The 17,487-nt window shown below is 37.9% G+C and overlaps 1 long non-coding RNA gene across 2 annotated transcripts; it reads left to right on the plus strand.

Moving 5' to 3' along the window:
* Window positions 1-546: 546 nt before the first annotated feature.
* LOC139157767 (uncharacterized) lies at window positions 547-13,121 on the plus strand. Of its 2 annotated transcripts, none has more exons than XR_011557563.1 (4): window positions 547-633; window positions 8,088-8,168; window positions 11,222-11,335; window positions 12,968-13,121. It is a non-coding gene; the product is annotated as an uncharacterized lncRNA (long non-coding RNA). The 2 variants fall into 2 exon arrangements; XR_011557564.1 differs by having other exon boundaries at window positions 553-693.
* Window positions 13,122-17,487: the final 4,366 nt, after the last annotated feature.

The following is a 17,487-nucleotide window of genomic DNA, read 5'->3' on the forward strand; positions in this document are numbered from 1 at the left end:
TTCTTCCTTTTATATTTCAAGTTTTGTATTTGAAGAAGCTTTGTGAGTAATTTATGAATACTGGAAAATCCTTAAACATGGGAGGAAGCTCCATAGATACTGAAGGATCCCTGCTGCAGAAGTTCACCTTAAGTATATGAAAAGTTTTAAAGGGCAATGCAGCTTATCTGCATTCCCCTGGGCTCTTCTGTGTATAAAATTTTTTGTTACATCTTAGGCACTGTTCAAATTAAAAGCAGGACACTATTGCAGGACAGCTGTTTTGTGTTATATCTGCAGACATGTTCTTTATACAGTTAATAAATAGCCAACTGTGTTTTAATGTAGAACCTATTTTATGAAGCCCCAAGCTTTTGTTAAGCTATGTCTCAGATGGCAGTGAGAGCTGCATCATTTTAAAGGTGGATTGTCTCCGAAGCTTTAGTTTGTCAAAATAAATCTGGTCTTTCATTATTGTTTTTAAAAATCTTTTCCCCTGCCCTTTCTTTTTAGCTGCTTTTTTTTTTTACCTTTGAGTTTTAGATCAACTTTCTCTTTGCTTTTAACAGATTTTTAATTATCCTGGTGCCACACTGAGAAGAAACTGAGATGCCTACTCTGGCTTCTTTTGAGTCACATCTGCAAATCACATAGGTATAATCTCTATGGCAACTGACCCATGTTGAGAGGAAAAAAATAAGCTCAGTACTAAAGGTTAATTGCTGTTTCATTTATTCATTTTTGCGCAGTTCCAGCAATGTGAATTGAAGTTCTAATTAGAATTAAATTATCAGCAGATTGAACATCTTCTTTGTTATTAGAGTAGCAATAAAACCAGTCAGCCTTATTTTGAAAATGACTGAAAGAAGATAGTAAGCATTCCAGCCTGTGCCACAGAATTGATACTAGGAACACCAGCTAAGCTTTCTTAATGGAAGAATAAGATTTTCTGTTTGTGATATGTATAACATCTTTCTTAGTTCTAAAGAAGACTTATCTTGATGGTCAAAGCATTTCCAGATGGGCCTCTCAGTTAAACTCATTAATAACCTGCCTAATCTACATTGCTAAATATTTTTTTTAAAAAAAATATTACACTCTCTATATATGTTATTTGAGAGTTTGGTATCTACAGCCAAAAATTGTGTTATCAGGAGTTTGCAGATACTTCCACTTAATTTGATCCAAGATCTCACCTTAATGCTCTTTTTTTACAGTTAAATATGATAATGCTGATAATTTTATAATTGATTATAAAATATTCAGCTCCAAAACATCAGAGGGTGTGTGTTGGATCAGCTCAGAATCCAAGTTAAATAAGTAGTCCATTTTCATAGCAGTTGATGTGATGCCTTTTGGGACTCTACAGAAAAGACTAGGCACCCAGGTCAAATCTGCCAGTTTACAGGAAATTATAATTCAGAGATGTTGATCTCCGTATTGGAAGTAGCTAGTGAATACTGTATGGTTATCAATAATGAACCATTTGAGTAAAATGGGATATTTAAGCACAATACTACAGTCTGAAAATCATATGTTATGTCTGTTAGATCCGTGTGGGAATGAAGAGGCGAGACATAGGAAAATTTCAGCACCTTTATTTGAGCTGAAACAACACAAACTGCTGGCAGGCTGCAGGAAAGCCATTTTTAAAACTTCCCTGAAGCCTGCTGGCCATTGACAGTATATTTCTCCCACTGCTAGACTAGCCAATCAATGGTGATTATGCAAATCTGTACTGTGTACAGCAGCAAGTAATCTCCTCTCTTAGTTTATGGAATGTCAAAACCAGAATCAACATAGGTCACATCATCGCGTAAGTAAATGGGTCACCACTGGGCCTGCGTGATTCAGTTCCTTGGGAGTTACTGACTGGAGCAGATATGCCTGTTGCTCCTCCTTCCATAGAAAAACATCCCCAAAATATGAACAAGCGGGATGATACCTCCCACCTACCAGACATCTGGAAACCAGCTCTCAAACGTATCCCAGCCATAGAAACCCAACTCAGAACACACATTGCAAAACAATCAAGTAGCCTGCAAGCTCCAACTACCCAGGATATCATGCCTAATCTACAACCATTAACTAATCAGCATACCTCAGCTATGTAAACGACCCCAGATGTTACCCCACTGACTCACCAGGAAGTTTCTACACAGCAGGAAATTGCTGAGCCATCAAACCACACCCAGCCACCAGTATTTATAGAAGGAAGGCAGCTCAGGTCTCGCTGTGTTCGCCCTAGAACAAGGACAGAAACACCAGCCTGAAGATGACGAGTGGGACCTTGTCGAAACGTTGCCAGAAATTCCCAAATCCTACAGGGGAAGAAACCCGAATATACCAAGACCATCATACCTGTACCCGTGAAAATCTATGAAAACATATATATATATATATATATATATATATATATATATATATATATATATATATATATATATATATATATATGTAGATTGTTCTGAGTTCGGGTTTTGCCCTGTGTAATGTTTTGCATGTCTATGCGACGTTTCGGTAAAATCACATTTACCATCATCAGGCTGGAGTTCCAATCTCTGTGTTTTTGCAAATGAATATTAGCAACTGACATTCCTTCTTAGCATGTAGTGTGGGGGTGGAGATTTGCTTTGAATGTAGCAAATAGATTGGGTGACTATGCTTCCGTGATCTGATTGGTTGGTGTAATCATGGTTATAGAAGGAATGGTATGAAGATTATGAAGTGTTTTGTTTAAGTCTGATTTCCAAATATAAAATTCTAAAATCATAATAATTAAAGGATTGACATATTGATTATAATGAAGTTTTTATTTTGTTTAAGGCTGGTTTCCAAATCTCTGGCAGACGTGAGGTATCATCCCGTTTATTTAAACAAAAAGATCTTTTTTCAATTTCAATAGCTTCTAGAGAGATTCTTTTATATAAATTCTCTGTTTTGTGGAGTAATTTAGTTTTTTCAAAGTCAATTTCGTGCCCTGTTCTTTTAATGTGCTGGACAAGGGAGGAGGTCTTCTCCTGTTTCTTGACTGCATTCATATGTTCTGCCATGCGCTGGCTCACTCTTCGGTTAGTTTGTCCAATGTATGTGGCTGCACATGTTTTGCAAGGGATTTCATAGATACCTTGGTATTCTGCCAGCGCATGGCAGAACATATGAATGCAGTCAAGAAACAGGAGAAGACCTCCTCCCTTGTCCAGCACATTAAAAGAACAGGGCACGAAATTGACTTTGAAAAAACTAAATTACTCCACAAAACAGAGAATTTATATAAAAGAATCTCTCTAGAAGCTATTGAAATTGAAAAAAGATCTTTTTGTTTAAATAAACGGGATGATACCTCACGTCTGCCAGAGATTTGGAAACCAGCCTTAAACAAAATAAAAACTTCATTATAATCAATATGTCAATCCTTTAATTATTATGATTTTAGAATTTTATATTTGGAAATCAGACTTAAACAAAACACTTCATAATCTTCATACCATTCCTTCTATAACCATGATTACACCAACCAATCAGATCACGGAAGCATAGTCACCCAATCTATTTGCTACATTCAAAGCAAATCTCCACCCCCACACTACATGCTAAGAAGGAATGTCAGTTGCTAATATTCATTTGCAAAAACACAGAGATTGGAACTCCAGCCTGATGATGGTAAATGTGATTTTACCGAAACGTCGCATAGACATGCAAAACATTACACAGGGCAAAACCCGAACTCAGAACAATCTACATACATATACCCGTGAAAATTTACGAAAACATATATATATATATATATATATACACACACACACACACACACACACACACATACATTAAAGCCAAAAAGAAAACACTATATAAGCAGTAGACAAAGGGAACAGTGAACAACAAAAAAAGACATTTGAACATACAAACATATAATACCTTGCAGTAAATATCAGAGAGGGGTAATATATTATATTCCTTTATACTATACATCATGTGATGATGATGATGATGATGATGATAATAATAATAATAATAATTTCCTATTGATATCTGATTACATTTATATAAATGTCCCCTATTGTATCTCCCATTCTAATGGGCTTTTCTGTGGTCAGATCTCTTGGCATGGTAGACAGTTGCCACCCACTCTGAAATATCCTGGTCCAGTCTAGGCCACCATAGATAGCTCCTAGCCAGTGCTTTCATGTGCATGATCCTTGGATGTCCTGTGTGTAGTGTCTCCAACACCGTTTTTTGCAAACTCTGAGGCACAATAACTTGACCCCCCCACAGCAAACACCCCTTTAGTACAAATAATTAGATCTGCTTATTTTTAAAAGGTTTAAATTCTTCCCCCTCTTTTTCCTGTGGTCATCCCCTCAATTGATTGTCAATTGTATAGTTTATTGATTAATTCATTATAGGATAACAATGCATTGCATAACCATTTTCTTCTGGTGGAACAAGCCTGCCTGGACAATAATGTAATATTTTCAAGTTTGAGTAAGTATTTTAACTGGGATTAGCCAAAACGATTCAAAATGTCATTTTGACATTTTGGCTCTGTTTTATTTTTTAGGATTGATATTCTATGAAAATTTAAGGCACAAGAATGAAACAAAAACAAGATTAAAAAAGACCAGATATTCTCAGAATCGAAACCTGGCATGTTCTTCTAATTACTTCCAATAAACACACTACTCAATTACAGATTTTCCATGTCTGTATATTTTCTTATAGAATATTTTAAAAAATGTGTAATTTGGTAGTCCTTCTATACTATTTGTATTCTGAGGTTGCAGTACCCTTTTGTTAAGGAATCTTTGGTTAATCAATTTTATATTCTTGAAGAAGGAACTAGTTTAGTTAGACAATGAACAAAATGTCCCATCCCACATTTTATGAACACAAACGGATTGCAAAATGCTTTAACGTTGAGCTAATAGACTGGTGTTCTTCTAACCCATGGCATCTGACTTTGAAGGAGAATTTCCCCAAAAGTGTTTTAACTAGTAAACATATTACATTTAGGAACAATTTGGATTAATTAACTGAATAAACAAAATCTCACAGCCAACCCCCACTCAGTAAAAGACCTTGGAATACTAATATCAAATGACCTAAGTGCTAAAGCCCACTGCAACAATATCGCCAAAAAGGCTTCTAGAGTTGTTAACCTGATCCTACGCAGTTTCTGCTCCGGCTATCTCACACTACTCACCAGAGCCTACAAAACCTTTGCCAGACCCATCCTTGAATACAGTTCATCTGTCTGGACCCATACCACATCTCAGACATCAACACCCTTGAAAATGTCCAAAGATACTTCACCAGAAGAGCCCTTCACTCCTCCACTCAAAACAGAATTCCCTATGAAAGCAGACTATCAATCCTAGGTCTAGAAAGCTTAGAACTACGACGCCTAAAACATGATCTAAATATTGCCCACAAAATCATATGCTGCAACGTCCTGCCTGCCAATGACTACTTCAGCTTCAACCGCAACAACACAAGAGCACGCAACAAGTTCAAACTTAATATTAATTGCTCCAAGCTTGACTGTAAAAAATATGACTTTAGCAATCGAGTTGTCGAAGTGTGGAACTCATTACCGGACTCAGTAGTGTCAACCCCTAACCCCCAACATTTCTCCCTTAGACTATCCCTTAGACTCCCTTAGACTATCCATGATTGACCTCTCCAGGGGTGTATATAAGTGCACTAGCCTGTCTTTCGTCCCCTGTCCAATTGTCTCTCCTTATCTCATATATCATATATCTTTTCTTCCTTCATATATCTTCTCCTCTATTTTTATTTCTTCTCTTTATATATAATACTTCATGTCTATTCTCTTCAATATGTATTCTGTATTGGACAAAATAAATAAATAAATAAATAAACAAATAAATAAATAAATAAATAAATAAATAAATAATTAACAGTACTAGAACAAAAAGTTAGAGGCCTAAAGAGGAAAGGTTTTTTATCCCATTTTAATAGATGCATGCACATTTGAATATACCTGACATTGGCTATAGAGAAAAACAAGTATTGTCTGTAGGCGAGGGTTCTGCTTACCAGCTGCTACCGGTACACCCTCCAAGTTCGTCATGGTTGTGTACACGTGTGTAGAAGCAAATCCCCCCCCAAAATCGACGAAATCTCACGCACGAGAGCATTTTTGTGCAAGATTTTGCTTGCTACGCATGCACAGAAGCAAAATCTCACATGTGTACATGCATGCATAAATGGGGGCGGGGGCGGAGATGCGTGCGCATATCAATTTCCACCACAGGAACCCTGATCCCAGCCATACTGGCTGAAATCTGTTTCTGATTGGCTGGCTATAGCACATCATGATGTCACTGAGCAATTACGATGCCACTATGAAGACAATGGGGTTCGAAAGAATAAGGAAGCAATACCCATGGGCATACTTTACTTCTAGGGAGTTACTTCCTTTTGCTTTCCCAGGTAAAACAAAGAAGCACTGTTTACTTTTCTTTAAAAATGTAAGATGCCATTTTATATTTTACTTTAAAATAAAGTGTTTAATGGAATAGGCAATGCTCCTTATTTTCTTCATTTTGATTCAGTAGAGACTGTTGTATCAATGTTATTTAAAGCTTTTAAGCTAAAGAACTAGTCCTCATGAGACAGATTATTAATAATCTGATTCTGAGGTTTCAGTTGTGATTGGTTTCTATTTTTCTCCATGGTTTTTAGTTTTGTTATGTGAAGCAGTGATTCCAGCTTCCTTCATTTAGTATAAATGGGAGAAAGGTACAAGAACAAACTATTTTTATAGCGGCTATTCATTTGTTTATACTGAGGGCGACAAGCAGGCCTATGGTTTAAATTATACAGTTAACAAACTATAAATGTAATTATTTTGGATTTGTTAGCTACACCTGCTCATTTGCTATTGCACTGGTGTTCAGAATTATTATGCCATTTTTAGACTTAGTAAGATTTTTTAAAAGGAAATTAACTGAGATAGAAATATACTAGATATTAATTCTTTCATTATCAACAGGGTGAAATTTTCTCTACAGTTGGCTTGCTGGGCATGGCAGGAAAAGGATACTGCAAAATCTCCATTCCCGCCACACTCTCGGGGCAGCCAGAAGTGGTATTTGCTGGTTCTCCAAACTACTCAAAATTTCTGCCACTGGTTCTCCAGAACCTGTCAGAACCTGCTGAATTCCACCCCTGGAAATTACCTAATTTCTCATAACTGATTTTATGGACTGCATCTGTTTCCTTGCAGAGCAAATGTTTGATCATTTGGACACCAGAGGAAGATTGTAGATTACTTATATTTCTTTGGTTTCCAAGGTGCTAAAGAAATGTAGTTTCAGATAAACTTGAAATTTTATGAAAGGGATAAACTGTCTGTATTATGGAATATATGCGGATTTATGGAAAATGAAAACAGGTTTTTGTCTCTTTAGCTAAAAAGAAAACATAGCTACATAATTCCTCTATGCAGAATTTTTGACTTTTTAAAAAATATAATTAATTTTAGACATACAGTGATACCTCGTCTTACAAACGCCTCGTCATACAAACTTTTCGAGATACAAACCCGGGGTTTAAGATTTTTTTGCCTCTTCTTACAAACTATTTTCACCTTACAAACCCACCACCGCCGCTGGGATGCCCCGCCTCCAGACTTCCGTTGCCAGCGAAGCACCCATTTTTGCGCTGCTGGGATTTCCCTGAGGCTCCCCTCCATGGGAAACACCACCTCTGGACTTCCATGTTTTTGTGATGCTGCAGGGGAATCCTAGCAGGGGAATCCCAGCATCACAAAAATGAGCACTTTGCTGGCAACGGAAGTCTGGAGGTGGGGTTTCCCATGGAGGGGAGCCTCAGGGAATCCAAGCAACGCAAAAACGGGTGCTTTGGCTGGCAAAAGGGGTGAATTTTGGGCTTGCACGCATTAATCGCTTTTCCATTGATTCCTGTGGGAAACATTGTTTCGTCTTACAAACTTTTCACCTTAAGAACCTCGTCCTGGAACCAATTAAGTTTGTAAGACAAGGTATCACTGTATTTGGAATGTAGTTAATTACTCTGCATGAGGAGTATATAACCAACATCATTTTTTATTCCTTTCCTAGAATGGATGAGACCTTGCAAACATTTTAATAACAGAAATCACAATTCTGGGATCATAAGACTAAAATGTCTGAACATTTAAGGTAAAGTTAGATAAAGGTAAAGGTTCCCTTCACACATAGGTACTAGCCATTCCTGACTCTAGGGCAATGATGGCGAACCTATGGCATGGATACCACAGGTGGTATGCAGAACCATATCTGCTGGCATGTGAGCCATTGCCCTAGCTCAGTTCCAACATGCATGTGTGTGCCGGCCAGCAGATTTTCACGCAGAGGCTCATGCAGAGGCACTGAGAGGGTATTTGTATTATTATTTTTTACTTCCAGAGAACCTCTGAGAGGATGGGGGAGAGTGTTTTTACCCTCTTACGGCTTCAGGGAAGCCTATGGAGCCTGGTGAGGGTGAAACACAAGCCTAGTGGGCCCACCAGAAGTTGGGAAGCAGGCCATTTGCAGCCTCTGTAGGGCCTCTGGGGGGGAAGCTGTTTTTACCCTCCTCAAGCATTGAATTATGGGTGTGGGCACTCACACTGGATTGATAGCGTGCGCACATGCTCTTTTGGTCCCTGAAGAAAAAAAGGTTCACTATCACTGCTCTAGGGGGTGATGCTCACGTCCATTTCAAAGCTGAAGAGCCAGCACTGTCTCTGTGGTTATGTGACTGGCATAACTAAGTGCCTAAGGTGCATGGAATGCTGTTACCTTCTCACCAATTTTTCTACTTGCATTTTTACATTCTTTCAAACTGCTAAGTTGGCAGAAGCTGGAGCAAGTAATGGGAGCTCACTCTATTACATGGTGCTAGGGATTTGAACCGTCAAACTGCTGACCTTTCTGATCGACAAGCTGAGCATCTTAGATTCTAGAAACCCATGGCTAACAACTGTTATGCCAGACTTCACGTTACAAGCCCCCAATTACGTCCAAAGAAGAAATTCAAACACACACGTTTGTAAAGTAAACAAAGTTGATTTATTGAAAGGAAAATACGGTCCAAAATGCACTTTTAATCTCTCCCACACACAACAAGCCTTGAATGCTGTGAAAAACATAAAACAAAAGCAAAGCAGATAAAAAGCAGCTGTGAAGACCACCCCCTTCAAGAGTCCTCACGCTTAAAGTTAACTGTGAATTAGTGCAAGAGTCCTGTAAAATCCTGAAACAGTTCAGAGTCTTTGTGCAATCCAGACGTAAAACACAGTTCTCTCTCTCTCTCCAAACGGATAAACTCCCATGCCAAGAGGCAACAATGCTGGCAATTTATCAGCAGCCCATTAGCCTAATTGCCTCAGCCACAGGTGTTCTCCCTTATTTCCTGTAATACTTGCGCAGTTGTTCCTTCCTTGACATCAACCTGCGTCTGCGAACATCTATGAATGCCTCCTCTTCTGAACCTAATGATGATAATGATAATGATGATGGTTCACTAATGGGGTAATTAGCGAATGGGCTGCCTGTAATTACCTCCTCTGTTGATCCTACTTCACTAGAATCTTCCCCTGACACAGACGTTTCGCTGTCAGAAGCTGTTGGCAGTAAAACTGGCCTCTGATAATGTGAGGATTCTCCCACATCAACCCCCACAGTCGTTGGAGCAGGACCTGGCCCAGAGGCAACCACAACAAGAAGATAAAAATTAGTTTTAATATGCTGAATATGTAGCAAAGTTTCTATATTGTTTTAAATCAAATTGACAATTTAATTATTTCCCCAGAAAGCTTTTCTTAACTATTTTTGTTTAGAATTGAAAATTTGTATCTAAAGATAGGCAACTTCATACTCGCAAGGGGGAAACAGAAGGAAGAATTTCAGAGGAAAATGCAGACAAAAATATAGATATAATTTTCACCTAGCTGTTCTTCTCTGGAAATCACCTTACTTCAACATATCTGAAGATTACTGTAGGTAATGATGATGAAGATTTTAGTGTAAGGTCCCAAAAATGAAGGGGTGGGTTCGTTGATTTGCTTTCTTTCTGTCAGGCCCCAAACTGAAGAACGACATATGGCTGTTCTTCCAAGCTGAGTTCTTTACTATTTTACACCTATAGGCTGGATCTGACCTGTTGGGTGCTTAGATCTGGCCAATGGAGCCGCCCTGGAAACAGCAAAGGACTGGCCCACAGTGTCTCAGGCAGCAAAAATGGAGCTCAGGAGGGCTACTTGCAGCCCTTCTGAGCTCTGTTTTTACTGGCAGAGGGTTGCAGGAGGCCGTCACAGCCAAAAATGGAGCTCAGAAGTCCATTTTCTCTGATGGGCCACCACAGGCACTCCTTACACGAGTGACAATGAGCTGGACACACCCATCCTGGCCATGCCCACTCTGCCCCCCAAAGTCAAATACAATCCTGTTGATACCCTCAGTGAAATCAAGTTTGACACTCCTGCTCTACATCTATAAAATACCATACTTTTAGGGTATTCTTTTTCTATCGCATATAATATTTAGTGGCCCTATTATCAAATTAAATCAAGGCTAAAAGATGATAGAAAGAAATTTGGAATTGCAAAAGAAAAATCAGAATTTGACAAACTTTTATTATTACTGGAGGAGAAAACAATAACAAAAACATATAAATTTCTCATAAACTATAATGGAGGAAGAAATTGTAACGGGAAATATGATAGTTTGGGCAACATTTTTGGGATATAATATAGAATTAGACCAATGGCACATGTAATATTTAGACTATATTGCCTCTTACTGGTTGGAATACACAATCTCCCTCCTGGGGATCTCCGTCTTTACTACATTCCATATCTTCCCTTCCTTTGATGATGTTGTTTATACTATAGCTCATGTCATGATAATGAGCAATGCCATTAGATATTTCCAATAGTATGTCATAAATTTCTATAATGAGAAACAACAATATATAATTAAGAAGTGATTTACCACTTACAGTATTGAAAAATTTACTTTTAATCAATTGAAGAACAATCAACTGTATTGTGCAAAATAAATTTTCACTAATAAATGTCCTGGGCATTTTTAATTTTTTTTTTGAGAATTGCTCAGCGTTCTTCTTTTTTGATATTTATAATTTGAAATGGCATGCATTTTTCAATATATTTGAAGGCTTACTTTATTCATTCCATGTAACATCATATTAAGCATTCTTCATTCTTGTTCAGGGGTTAGCAACCTGTGGCTCTAGACCAGTATGCGGCTCTTTGGGCCCCCTGCTGTGGTTCCTTGTCCCCTCACTGGCTGGTCTTCCCCTCCCCTCCTTCACTTGGCCGGAGAAGGTAAGGGTGACAGAATGAATGGAGAAGCGTCTGGGGCTGATTCTCTGGGGTTGGTTGAGGAACATAGCCACCCCGGCCAAGGAGTCTCTTTGGGCAACCATCCTCCCCTCTCGTGACGCCCTGGCTGGCTTTGCCGGGGCCAGGAGTGTGCACATGCACAGGGTGACCAAGCGGGGTGGGCTGCCTTTGTTCCAGTGACCCGCCTCCCATAGTTCCCTCTAAGCTGAGCAGTGAGCAATCGCTCACTTAAAAATCATCATCAACTCAGAGTTTTCCAAACCTGCCCAGAAGCCGAGAGGGAAAGAGTGAGAGGGAAGGAGAGAGAGAGGAAGAGAGGAAGAGAGGAAGAGAGAGAAACAGATAGAAAAAAGAGAGGAAGGAAAAGAGAAAGAAAAAGAATGAGAGTAAGGAAGAGAGAAAGAAAATCAAAATCTAGTTTGAAACTAGCTCAACTATTTAAGTGGCATTTTGATATTGATAGAGTTGCCCTATTATGAGCTCACTGTTATAGACACACAGTACAGTATTTTATTTTGAAATTCTCTGAGGCAAAATAGGGTGGGTTTTTTGTTTGTTTGTTTGTTTGTTTGTTTGTTTGTTTGTTTGTTTGTTTATTTATTTATTTATTTATTTATTTATTTATTTATTTATTTAGTTAGTTAGTTAGTTAGTTAGTTAGTTAGTTAGTTAGTTAGTTAGTTAGTTAGTTATTATTTCTGTGCCGCCCAGTCCCAAAGGGACTGCCGCTCAGACACTATACTTTTCCACCCCCCCCCAAAAAAAATTAGAGGGAACACTGCCGCCTCCCCTTCTTTCTTGCCTCATGAGTGGTGGCATGACAAGGTGATGACTATATCCTTAGGACAGGAGAGAAGCTGCTCTATAGCTGCCTTTACACCACATTTGCGTGTAAGGCAACCTTTGCTTCCTGCTGATTTTGGCTCATGCCCTCCCTGCTCAGAGGGAGCATTGGTTTCCCTTTTAATTGGACATCTTTTTATTTCTAGAATGCTTTAAGTTGGATTCTTTTATTGAGGAAAAGGTTAAGAACATAAGACGACCCATGCTGAATCAGGCCAAAACCCATTGAGTCCAGCATTCTGTGTCACACAGTGGCCCACCAATTTTACATGGGGATCTTGAGCAGAAAGAGAAGGCAAAACCTTCCCTTTCCCTTGACCCCCAACAAATGGTACCCAAGTGAATCCTGCCTGCCTCAACCAACATAGAAGCAGCACTTGGACATCCAGTTCAATAACCACCAATACACTTGGCATCCATGAATCTGTCTAATCCTGTCTTGAAGCTATCCAGGCTGACAGCTGTCAAGACCTCTCCTGCAAGTGAATTCCATAAACCAACAACCCTCTGGTTGAAGAAATATTTCCCTTTATTTGTCCTCACTTTCTTACCTGTGAGCTTTAGGGAGTGCCCCCTCGTCCTAATATTGTGTGATAGATAAAAGAATTTGTCTCTATCCACCTTTTCTATCCCATGCATGATCTTATACACTACGATCAAATCACCTCATAAATGCCATCTTTCAAGGCTAAAGAGACCAAGGCTGGTTTCATAAGGGAGGTGCTCCATTTCCTTGATCATTCTTGTTGACCTTTTTTGTATCTTTTCCAGTTCCAGTAAATCCTTCTTGAGGTGTGGTGACCAGAACTGTGCACAGTACTCCAAGTGTGGTCCCATTATCGATTTGTACAGTTGCTGACCTATTAAAAAGTTAAGAGTTATGTATATCATGACCTAAATGGTCCTTTCTAATTCTATAACTCTAAATAATAGAATTGTAAATTTAAATCTCAGGCTCTTAAATCCTAGTCAAATATTGTCACGAGTTGAGAATATATGTGGAATATTGGTTACCTGTTGGACTAGGAGAGAAGAGAGTCAGGTTTAAGTCCACCGTCTGCCATAGACACTTGGCTTCACTATAACTTGATAACTTTGGGTTAATCAGTCTTTCTCATTCCATCCTGTCCTATAGGATTGTTATGAGAAAAATGGTTGAAAAATACATATTATAACAAACTGAAATAGAAAAAAAAAGGTATGTTACATTTAAGTCCTACCATATAGTTATAAATTAGGCCCAAGATACACTAAGTTTTAGTGAAGCAATAATCACATCTTCCTTTTATTGCCTAATTGCCTGATTTCCTACTGCACATTAAACTACAGTCTGCTCTCACTCTGAACACCCAGAATGTTTGACTTCTTCTTACTCTTTGCTATCTGACTAAGTTGCCACTCTTCTTCCAAACTTTATTTAAAATGAGGACCTGGATTGTTGGGGTCAATAGGCTGACTATAATAATAATAATAATAATAATAATAATAATAATAATAATAATAATAATAACAACAACAACAACAACAACAATAATTTATTAGATTTGTATGCCGCCCCTCTCCGCAGAACCGCTTAGAGAGGGCTATATAAAGCACTTTGAAATGATATATAAGTCTAAGTGCTATTGCTATTTCTACAAAGTACCATGAAGTTTTTTCTACAACCAAAAGCAGGATTAAACAAAAGATTACCATGGATGGATGGATAGCATGGATGGAAGTGTTCATATGAACCCACCCACCCCTTTTTGACAGACAGTTACAATGAAGGAAGCCCTGCCCCTGTTTTTTTTTTATATCAATAGCCTTTTCTTTTTTCTTTTACCTTTTTCTCCAGATAGCTAAAAGAGCGATAAGCCCAGTGGGAGACATTTTAGCAGAAGAGAGAAGCCAAATATATTAAAAATCTCTATTGAGCAATTCTCGAGGCCTGCAGTCTGCTGATACCACTTCTAATTTGGAGCATTTAAGGTCTCAGAAAGGGCAAAGATGTCTACGCCAGATCAATTTAGAATCTTTGAATCACACTTTTCTATGCTCTTAGGCATTTGATACATGCATATGCAAAGTAAAAGCTGATTCTGCATTAACTCTGGATATAGCAACTATAGAACTTTGTACTGCTCATGACCCAAATTTCTGATTTTATTGGACACAGTCTCATTGTTGCCCATTTTTTTTAAAAAAATCATCTTGTTAAGAGTAACCAAGAAGAATAACCTCTTAAGGATTTTATTGCATGCTGTTAACAACTGAATTCAGCCAAAAGCATGTGGGACTATCTATTCTTTTTCTTTGACTTTTTCTGTAACACAATAAGCTGGTAGAAAAGGAACAGATGATTTTTGTTTTCTCAGGGCTTTTATATTAGGTTAAGAATATATGAGGCCAGATATTACACTGTCTCCTAACATTCATGTTTGCTTGAGCGAACTTCTACAAAAATTCAAAGGACCATTAGATGACAGTAATACCATACAGAAAACTGTAATTATCCACCATTGGCTTCCAGAGTTCCACAGCAACTTGCATAGCTTTATTTTTATTTTTTTACAATACGACTTATAGGGATTCTAATTTTCAGCACATGGTTAATAATATACATTTGTCTATTATCTCTTCACTTAAGAGCATTGGGCATTAGTTGATTAGTTTCCTATACAACACACTTGATGCATAATGGTTGTTTAGAGGGATCTTCTTCAAAGCCCAAAGCATCCACAGTCAAAGCTTTAATATTCAATTAGCAGATCCACTATTGTGTGTGTGTGTATGTATGAGTGTGTGCGTGTGTGTGTGTGTGTGTGTGTGTGAGAGAGAGAGAGAGAGAAAAAAAATATTGCAAAACTGTTTTACTGCTGGCTGTGACTTTTCAATAGCCTCTTGTTCTTATGCCACAGGACTTTTAGAGGGTGACCAGTCTCTTCAGTGGAGGTCAGATTCCATTAAAAAAAAGATATTAAGGAAAAAACCCTAATTGGATACAACTTGGGTAACATTAAGGAATATAATTCCCACCATTAATGGAGTTTCCATACTGTGCGTGATAAAGTTTTCACAGAGTGAAGCATGGAAAAATTGGGGACACAGCAGGATGCTTATTGGAGCAGCCGAGTGGTATGCATTTTATCTGACAGTAATTAGGGTATATCAGTGCCATGGTTATGATCTGGTTTATCCCTTTAGGACTTCAAAGCAATATTTTGGTGGGTAATAACTAAAAGCTGATTACACAAGAGGCCAACATTTTAAAAAGGATAGGAAAAAGAGAATAGTACCAGGCACAAACCAAATGCAGTAAAGGATTTGTTTTCTAAAGATTGTTCTGGATTTTTGATATGAATGTGAGTGTAAAATATCTGAGGGCACTTGGTTTCCCAGTCTGGATTTATATGCTGCTTTCTTGGGGGAAAAGTAATCTAATTGGCATATAACTCTATATAACCTTAAATAGTCATATAAAACAAGTTAAAACTAAAACTAAACTACAATATGATTATGATATTGTGAACAGATATGATCCAAGATATGTTGCTACTTTAAATGTTGCTCAAATGTTGTTTGAAGGCCAGTTTCTCCAAACCATTAGATTCTCGCTACATTAGTGATATTTTCCCACATAGAGGGAAAAGCAAATCATGAAAAGAAAATGAAGCACGCAATATATACAGTGTCTTATAATAAAAAGGGAATGAAGAACTACAGAACTCTAAAATACATATCACTTAGAATGCTACTGAAAATTAAAAATGATCAAGAATTTTGTAACAAAAGCTGATAACATTTTTCTATCCAATATTTATATCTATTTTCAAGCTTGAAATTCCTACCCTTGAAAGTATATGAATATACACCTTATTTATACTCTAAAGCAACACACAACAAAATGCAATGAAAATTTTACATATGAAAGAAAAAGAAAAAGTTAAGAAAAGGGGTTGGAAGGGAAATTTTTTACAAGAAATTGAATATTTGAAAGATTAAAAGGGAATGGATGATTGATGGGGGAATATTATAGATCTTTTAGAATTATTGTTTTATATTTAATTGCATTAACAATATTAGTTGTGTATAAGTTTGTATAATTAATCAGCATAATTATTTAGATAAAAGGTTTTTATAGGCTAATAATTCTATATTAGATTGGTACATGATTTATTTATTTATTTATTTATTTATTTAAATTTGTATGCCATCCATTTCTGAAGGACTCAGGGCGGCTTACAATAAGAAATGATAAAACAATATAAAAACAATTTAAACATTAATAATAATATAAATCCTTAAAAATCCTTAATATTATCAATGCAATCATACAATATCATATATTCCAATCAAATCTTATTTAGGCCGGAATTAAGAGATGTCAATTCTCATGGCCCCGAGGCCTGCCAGCAAAGTCAGGTTTTCAAGACTTTCCAGAAAGCCAGTAGGGTGAGGACAGTATGGACCTCAGGGGGTAGTTGGTTCCAGATATCCAGGACCACTACAGAGAAGATCCTTCCTTTTGGGCCTGCCAACTGACATTGCTTAGTCGACAGGACCCAGAGAAGGCCAACCCTGTGGGCTCTAATCGATTGCTGGGAGGTATGCAGCAGGAGACGGTCCCATAAATAGAAAGGTCCTAAGCCATGTAGAGCTTTATATGTGATAATCAATACCTTGAATTGTGACTGGAGACCAATTGGAAGCCACTGCAGCACATAGAGTATTGGTATAATGTGGGTACACCGACAACAGCTTGCGCGGCCGCATTCTGGACTAACTGAAGTCTCTGAACTCTTTACAAGGGTAGCCTCATGTAGAGCACATTGCAATAATCAAACCAGGAGGTGATAAGGGCATGAGTGACCATGAGCAGAGACTCCTGGTCCAGATAGGGCTGCAACTGGTGTACCAGGCAGAACCTGAGGAAAGGTCCCTCTGGCCACAGCCAAGAAATATTGATCAAGCCTCAGTTGTGGGTCCAGAAGGACACCCAGGTTGCAGACCCTTTCTGAGGGGGGTTAAAGTCCCCCCCAGAACCAGGGCTGGACAGATAGTATGGTCCTTTGGAGGAAATGCCCTGAACCACTCGGTCTTGTTGGGGTTAAGCTTGATTTTCTTGACTGACATCCAGATCCTTACAGCCTCCATGCACTGGCATCAACAATTGCTTCACTGAATTGGATTGAATTAAATTAAAATTTGAATTAATTGAATTAAATTTTGATGTTGAAAGAGAAAAAAGAATAAAGAAAAGAAGAAAAATATATTAGACTATAGTAGATCAATTGTTGGAAGGATATATA

The sequence above is a fragment of the Erythrolamprus reginae genome, chromosome 1 (genome assembly GCF_031021105.1).
Source record: "Erythrolamprus reginae isolate rEryReg1 chromosome 1, rEryReg1.hap1, whole genome shotgun sequence".
Classification (NCBI taxonomy): Eukaryota; Metazoa; Chordata; class Lepidosauria; order Squamata; family Dipsadidae; genus Erythrolamprus; species Erythrolamprus reginae.